Here is a 7,466-nt window from a genome sequence, read left to right on the forward strand (position 1 = left end):
GGAGTGAGTGTCAAGCTGCCCATGGATTTATACTGTGACAACAAAGCTACTCTGCAGATAGCTGCGAATCCCATATATCATGAGAGGACAAAACATATTGACATTGACTGCCATTTCATCAGAGAGAAGATACAAGAAGGGTTGATAATGACTGCACACATAGCCACCCAGGAGCAACCAGCTGATATTTTGACAAAGGCATTGGGGCATCGTCAACATGCAGTCCTAGTCTCCAAGTTGGGAATGAAAAATATTTTCCATTATCAACTTGAGGGGAGTGTAGAGATAAATAGTGGTTGTACAGGTAGCTATTTAAGGTGTACTCTTCTAGAATCAGTTAGGGTGGTTAATTAGCACATGTGTATAATTAGTTATTAGTTAGTGGGATGTATAAATGTACAAATACCCGAATTACTGTATAGATGAGTCAATTCTACATCGAATAAGAATTCATTTTTTCTCTCTCTAGAATCTTCTTCTCCCCTAACAGCTCAGAACTCTCAAATGGCGGTTCTAGGGCTTGTTTTAACACACAGAAATTTTAATAAGATTTGGAGTGCACTGCCATTATGTATAACTGCTAATGAGAAAAAATGAGACGTTTATGGTGTCTCATGTAGATTGATGCATTTGTGAAGAATTTTCCGCGGGGGTGCACGTGGTTTCCTTGTGAGGTACAAGCTGAAGATGAAGTGGCTGTAAAATCTGCTGAAGAGACTCACCAAGTCATGTTTGAAAAGCATCTCAAGTAAGTGGCTCTCATTGTGGTTATCTTTTGCTTTGTTTTGCTCTTTGATGTTGGTAACTTAACTCATTTACTATTATGCATATATAATTCACCTTAACCTTATAAGTGTGGATCTTTAACACATTTTCATAGATTCTTACATGCTTTCGCATGTCAAAACCTGCTTAACCATGGCCATAATGGTTACTGGTGCATGTTTGTAGGATTTCCGCACAAACATAAAATGAATGCTTATCAGAATTCAATATTTTACAAGTGCTACTTGAAAAGTATTTCAAACTATCAAACTAAAATTTCAATTGCATTCCTTTTCTTGATGTAAAGAATAACAAGTACTTTTATTTCCTTTCCTTTTTTCTTCTTATAGAGTTGATCGAATGTTAAAACAATACATTAGGAAAATGTGGCCTATAAAGTATTTCGAAAATTACGATGTGTTTTGTAAATTTTATGATGTGAATTTGCACAACAATCTTAATCCTACTTTAGGCAAGTTTATTATCTGGTTGATCTACAGCAGATATGAGTCCATATTTTTCTGAATTTCTGATTTAAACGTTGACCATATTTTCTCCCTATATCTTTTTTAAATGAGAAAGATAAAGTTTTGTTAGCTACAAATAGCACCAAGAAACTGAGATGCACATCAACTAGCCACAGTATAACTGTTTCTAACATTAAATAAAGTACCCAATTCACGAGGTTTTCTAAATCCGCTCGTGAGATACACACGAAATACATGTAGGATCATCATTAGGACTATATCATCGATGAACTGACCGGATTAAACATCCAAAGTTGGCTTCAGATCTCTATCATCGCATCCCCTTCATAAACATTTTTGAGGGGCTATGTCCTCCTCCATTGCATTCTGCTACATCTTCATCTGAACAAGGCGTTGTTCGATATTTAAATAGGATCTATGAGTAGTTTAGAGCCTCACTATATAAACTGGAATCTATTTGTTAAACATTGTACATATTGCCTAGTGGCACTCTATTGTGCTTGCTTTTAGTAATAAACTCGATGTAACTGTTTTCTCTATAATTTCTTAATCTCTGCAGGCGTGGATAGATAATATATTCTTGGTTCTTGGTCCCCTTGGAGGATGTAAGATTAGTAATAGCAATGTGCAATGTGGACCTTCGAGTTCCAATCAGTATATTCGGTGCTATTTTGCTTTCTGGACGGAGTCCGCTTTCTTTGGTTCTCCTGCATTCAGCTGAGGAGAATTTCTATTTTTATGCATTAAAAATTGTAGTCATGCTACTTAAAACTTTCTATATATTGCAATACAATGTTGGGCCCGTGCTTAGAAAATTCCTTCTCTATCATCAAAAATGTTGTAAATGAGGCTCTGGATTGATTGCTGGAAAGGCACCACTTTTATTTGTGTATTATTTTCAGACATACTGTAAAGAAAAGGTCGTATGATACAACACCACAGTTTGCACATATTGTAAAGAAAGAGTCATATTATACCAGTATTGCATAAACAACTCTTGATCATGGTTTATGCATCTTAATAACATGTTAGGCCCGTACATTTGCACCTCCGGGAACATGATAAAACGCTTTGAAAACTCTTATATTTTCGATTAGGAATAAGTGTGTCCTCTATTAATAGTAGATTAAAAGCTATAAAATTAGAGGATCAATTAAAACGACGAATAAAGCTTTCAGTACTTTGCGTTTTGTATCATCAATTATAATAAAGATGCAAAATTACGTAACTATACGGGAGTACAGTCTGGCATTTCTAAAAAGGGTGTTTTATCAAGGGCCTTATCATACTCATCCTTAAGGTCACAATGAAAATCTGGAATCAGTCCATCTCTACACATTTGGCCTACTGCCGGTGTAGGAACATCTTCTCTTGAATTAATCCAGTAATAAATGCAATCGCAGACACAACCTTCTTCCACGGATGGGGGGTATGTTTTACAATCTATTAATGTCATAAATAGTATTAGAAGAATCACACAAATCTGCTCCAATACCATCATCCGGTTACAACCCATCATTTTGTTCTTATTTCCTGCAAAGATAAACAATTATCCAATAACGTTAAAGGGTTTCATAAGCACAATTTTAAAAGTTTATGTAAATAGAAAAATTGTATCAACAGAAAGTGCACTCGTGTGTACGTTTAGATTACCACTTCAATTGATTATTAAACGAATAATGTAGGTAGATATTGCACCTAAAATCACATTGGTGCTTATTTTTTCTCAAAATATATTATTTTTATTTGTGTCCAAGTGTCATAGTTGCCCTCACTTCGCCAATTTTCTTGCCTTTTTTCAAAGTTTTAAATATAAGTTAGAATAATTGATATAGCAATTTTGCTATTCCATCTGTATGGTAAATTGCAATAAGGAATTGTTTTTCAAACATTCACAATGTACATGAACTTAAATAGTACTGGCATTACCGATAAGAAGACATTTGCAACCAACAAATTTTAAGTGTAAAGAATGAAGATTAATCCAAATATAGAAGCATGGCTATTCAGAAGCAAAAAGATGCACAACAACAAACAAACAAATAAAAAAGAAGTTTAAGAAAATCTTCTTTACCCTTTCTTTTGATATCACAGCAACGTATGGTATAAACTTACCTTCGTCGAGTATAAATAAAGAGAGCAATTAATATAACTTAGATACGTAACAGACGTTATAGATGAACAAACATTTCATTAATTTTAATTAAGGGCTGAAAAAGCTCTTATATTCAGATGAATCAATCGGATGGTCCCTCTTCACTCAATGGTTTTAGAAGAGACATTAATGAAGTCTCATTAATATGAGAAAAAAATTGCTTAATTAGTAACATCACTCTTCTTTAATGACTAGAAGTGTACACTATTCTATCTGGTCCATTTTAACTGATTTTTTTGGTTTCTTTCACACATATTAAGAAATTCATATTTTAGAATTAATTAACAATAAAATTGACCATATTAACCTTAATTTGTTCATTGAAAATATAACAAATACTCCTAGGCTCTTTATTCCAAGGGCAACTTTGAAAAAAAAAAGTTAATTCTATCTTGATATCTTAAAAGATCAAATATTGTGAACCACAAAAGGCCAAAAAATAGATTAAAGTGAACCGGAGGAAGTATTAGATTTATACCCGCGTTTTAAGAGGCAAGAGCATGAGACAAGGAGTTTTATTTAGTGCTGGGCGAGGCATAAGCTCTGAGACATGGGGCGTAAGCCCCTTAAATCTTTATATTTTTTAATTTATAAATTATTAAGAAGTAGCATAATAGCACAAAAATATAAAATTACGTTAAAATTTTAAGAAAATTGAAAAGAATTAAAGAAACTCATAGAAAATAAAATATCTAGCATAATTTTATTACAAGTATAAACAACACAACACTATCAAAGTTAGTATGATATATAAATTCACTATAACGTCTTTAACTTTCAAACAATTAAAGATCATAATTTCCTAGAAAATGTTATCAAACTACACATTTTACCTACCTAAAAGTAAATAATCAATAAACTTTATCAATAATACAATTTAAAGCATTATCCCTTCATGAATAAATATAAAATTGCTCTCAAATAGCAAAATAATAAAAGTATGATAATTTTGAGAGATATAGAACTTAACATAAAGCCAATAGCAAGTACAATACAAATTCCGCCGCTATCTATTCTCAGAATAAATTATCAAACTTTATATTTCTCTATATAGATGAATAGAACTTTTATCATTCATTTGTAAAAGAATCTTGAGGGTTAATTGTGCTAATTTGAAAATTTGACACATAATTATTTTGTGTAGGATCTGTTGGGTGAACCCCGAGCGGAAAATGTTAGGCGCGTTTAGGACGCACAGTCGGACGCTTGGGACGTAAGTCTCACAAAACTAAACCCCACACGTGAGCCTCAAGGCGTTTTGCATGTGGCGAGCTCCGGCCAATTCCCAAAAAATATTTTAAAATGCTGGTTTGTACAACCTTGTTTCAAATCACTATTCTCAAGTTCATTTGCAATCTCTCTTTCAAAAACCTCATTTGTAGCAAACACACGACAGCGAAGAGAGATTAAAAGAGTGACTTATTGTCCAAAAATTAAATGTCAATAGCATTTTATCTACTCATAAACTGCCTTAGTATCTGAATCATATCAATTTCTCTCTTTATTTATTAGGATTACTACAACCTAGACCTGGTAAGATGGTTAAAAATAATAGTTATCCACCCAACACAACCCACTAAAAATGGGTTGGATAACAAGTGCGTGACTCATTGGAAGTCTCGATACTATATATGTTCTATATATATACTCAAGGCTCAGGCACTACCCGAACCCTGTATTATATAACAAAAATAAGGTGTTAGTGTAGATATAGGGAAAGTGAATTTTGTCCCACATCAGCGCTAGAAGCCTTATTAAACGCTTTACAAGCCCATGCCCTCCAAGAATCTTTGATTGAGAATACATACGAAGGTGAATGTGTGCACATTCGATATCAAATACTTGGACGTGGATTTATCTTCGCTTCCCTCCTTAGGCTTTAGTTGGACACAAGGGTGCTTAGAAAATTTGAAGGTGTATAATATATAAATTATATGTTTGGAAGGTGGTACAAATATTTAGAAGAGGCGAGAGATGGTATGGAACAAAATAAAAATATTTAAAAGAAGAAAGTGAACATAGACAAATGATCATGTCTCCTAAAGCATAATTAATTGAGCTATGCGTCATATATCAAATGAAATATCTTTGAGTCAAATTTCTTGAACTTCAACCGTTTGTAATATTGACATTTTTAACTAATGTTATGATCTTTTTACTGAAAAGTAGCAAAATAGTAACCTGACCCTCGAGTCAACCCTACCCAACGATTCAAATCGTGGCGACAGATTGTGGCCATAGTTGAACCGTGAAAATTCCAGCAAGTATCATAAAAGGAAGTCCTTAGGGACCAGGCCAGTTGTAAAAGGTCCAAAAACGTAATTTTTCTCGTTTTAACATCCCAAAGAGTTAGGGCTTATTCCGTTCAAGGAGATATTAATCCAAGATCATCCCACGTCATCCAAGGTGAGTTTTCAACATGTACCAAGTAAGTAATAACTAGATTAACATCATCTAACACTAAAAATCTTCAAATTCGTAATTTTTCATTAAGGATTGAGAAAATTTTTCAAGACCCAAGACCTAGAATTTATAAAACAACATTCAAGGTAATTTTTTTGTACCCTATTATTAAAGTTAGAAACTTTATAGCTTATAATGTTGTTTAGATCATAAGGATGATTAAGTTCATGGGTAAAATATATGTGAAGAGCCATTTATGGCCAAATAAGACTTTAATATGACGAAATGAATTGAGACTGTAGTTGGGTTAATAATTTATAACGACTCAATCGGTTATTTTGTGTATTTGAGCATTGTTTTTCCTATTTGATGCTTATCGTATATTTTTTATTATTATTTTGTGACTTGTGAAAATGGTTGATTTAGTTTTGAGAAGGTTTGAGAGTGAATTAGAACACTTAGCCTCATTTAAGCTTAAGTTGCTAGAGTTGACCAAGGTTTAGCTTTTGAGTAAACGACCTCAAAATCGGGATTTAATGGCTTCAATAGGTTCGTATTGTGATTTTGAACTTGGGTGTATGTTCAAATTTAGATTTGGAGGTTCCTAGAAGATTTTGGTTCTATTTGCCGAAAGTTGGCAATTTGAAGAATTAGAGAGTTCATAAGTTTGACCGATAGTTAACTTCGATGCTATTGATTTTCGGTTGGTGTTTCAGAACTTTGATTAGGTTTATTTAGTTGACTGAAACTTGTATGCGAAGTTTAGTCATGATCCAGAATGTCTAAGTATGATTTAGACGTATTCGGCGAGGTCAAAATGTTTAAAACTTAACAGAAGGATTTTAAACTTTAATTCTTGATTTTGATGTAATTTGTGGTGTTTTGATCCCTGGGATAAGTTTGAATTAAGCATATAGACTTATCAGTATGATTGGACGGGGTCCCGAGGACTCGAGTATGATTCGGGGTGATTTGAGACCATTTTGATATTGTTAGGAGCAATAGTTTTGCTGGTGTGTTGTAGTGCATCGCGATAGCGGAGCGCAAGCTCACGATAGCAGAGAAAGATTGGCCGGTCGGGCATTTGTGCATCGCATTCACAGTAAGATGGGCGTAATTGTGAAGTTGTGTAAGGATGCCTTCACGTTCGCGTGGGGGTTTTGCGTTCGTGAAGAGGCGGAGCTGGCTGAAGGGGGGGAGGTGTTGGCCTTCGCATTCGCGTAGGGTGGACTGTTTGGCTTTCACGATCGCGTAGGGTGAATTTTGGGCAGCAGCATGTTGTGCTTCACGATCGCAAAGCTTTAGACGAACATTGCGAAGGGTTTATCCGCAGACTTTATAAGTGTTATATTTCAAAATTTTGTACATTCTTTCATATTTTGAACCCTAGAATTCGAGAGAAGGAGATTTTGAAGAGGAATTTCACTAGTACATTGGAGGTAAGGAATTTTTACCTGGATTTGGTTATATATATTTGTAACAACTAAAATTTCGTTCTTGAAAATAATAATCAAGACAATAAATATTGTAACAAACACTACTAAAAAATCTGGTTTTAGCGACGGTCAAATTCTGTAGTTAAACAGAAAAATTCATCGCTAATCTCATTTAGCGACGGATTAGCAACATATTATCAAGAAATTTTGCTAGCTACG

This window comes from Nicotiana tabacum, chromosome 23, assembly GCF_000715075.1.
Source record: "Nicotiana tabacum cultivar K326 chromosome 23, ASM71507v2, whole genome shotgun sequence".
NCBI classification, from domain to species: Eukaryota; Viridiplantae; Streptophyta; class Magnoliopsida; order Solanales; family Solanaceae; genus Nicotiana; species Nicotiana tabacum.